The 1,375-nt window shown below is 48.9% G+C and overlaps 1 pseudogene; it reads right to left on the bottom strand.

Moving 5' to 3' along the window:
- Positions 1-253: 253 nt before the first annotated feature.
- LOC130867599 (cofilin-1-like) lies at positions 254-866 on the bottom strand (annotated as a pseudogene).
- Between the last annotated feature and the right edge of the window lie 509 nt (positions 867-1,375).

The following is a 1,375-nucleotide window of genomic DNA, read 5'->3' as shown; positions in this document are numbered from 1 at the left end:
ACTAAACAGAGCAGCCCAGAGTCACTCTTAGGGTTAGAAGTTGGCAGCATGGGATGGGGAGGGATGAGGAGAAGGAGTGTTGTTAAAACAATACAGGCTACCTCTAACTGGGTGCCTGGGAAGGGCCTTGGCCTGCTTCAACCCAAGAGGAATCAGAAGATCAGAAGCAGTTTAGGGAGGCAGAACCACCAGGGATGGAGACAGGAGAATAGTCCAGGGGGTGGGGGAGACATTTGGCAGCTGGAGTGAAGGATTACTCTCTCCCCCTGATGGGTGGGATCCATCCCCAGCCCCTCTGGTCTGGCAGAAAAGGGGAATCCTGCACCCCCGAGAGTAGGCCTGGGGCTGCTAGGTCTTCCACATAGGGGACTGGAGGTGGCTCACAAAGGCTTGCCCTCAGGAAATAGAGCATACCTAGTTTTTCTGCCAGGGTACTGTGGTCCTTGACCTCCTAACAGTTTGCTTATGATTCATGCTTGATTCCTGCCAACTTCTTCTTGATGGCATCTTTTGAGCTGGTATAGATCATTTTGCTCTTAAGGGATGCACATTCAGGGGTCCTGATGGTGAACATCAGGTCCCCCTTCTTCCCCTTCTTGGTCTGGTAGGTGGCATCATAGAGAACATAGCAGCAATCCTGACTGGCGGCATCTTGACAAAACTGATGCAGGCATCGTCCACAGTCTGCCTCATATCTCCTCCCAGGATGTCCTTGCCCTTCTCCAGAAGAATGTCCTTGTCCTCTCTCAGGCAGAAGACCACAGCTTTCTTGTGTTTCTTCACTTTTTCTGGCATTGAGGGTCACCTAATTTCATGTCATTGAATACCTTGATGACACCATCAGAGGCAGCTACGCCAGAGGCCATAGTTCCAGAAACAAAAGGGAGACCAGGAGAGCTATAGAAGAACTGAGCCTCAGCATCTGACCGAACCTAAAATGGAAATTTCCATATGAATACGTAACAATACAGGGAATATAGCCACACAGAGGACAAGAGGAAGACACATAGTGCAGAAACTATACAGGTACTCAGATGACCATGAGTTTAATGTCCTCTTTGAATATCTTAATATGAGGAGTAATGGAGAAATAGAAGGGTGATCACTACTCAGACCAGGAAGGGTTTCAAAAGGAATGAAAGCCAAAAGGAGCACGCACAGCAGAGCAATGTCTGGATAGAGCCTGGAAATGGCTAAGATGAAAGAGAAGGAGGTGTGGTAGAGAGATAAGATAGGCATGTGCTGAGCAGAGGGGTGTGGGTAAAGTGAAGGAATTGTGAAGGAAAGGATGAAGCCCATTACAGGCTTCCGGATGAAATAAGAGCTCCATTCTAACCTTCCCCAGCCCCTGCCCCAGCCTGTCCTATATGGAAGA

The sequence above is a fragment of the Chionomys nivalis genome, chromosome 2 (genome assembly GCF_950005125.1).
Source record: "Chionomys nivalis chromosome 2, mChiNiv1.1, whole genome shotgun sequence".
In the NCBI taxonomy this organism is placed as follows: Eukaryota; Metazoa; Chordata; class Mammalia; order Rodentia; family Cricetidae; genus Chionomys; species Chionomys nivalis.
The sequence above is the reverse complement of the archived record's forward strand: the minus strand, read 5'-3'. Positions and strand labels throughout refer to the sequence as shown.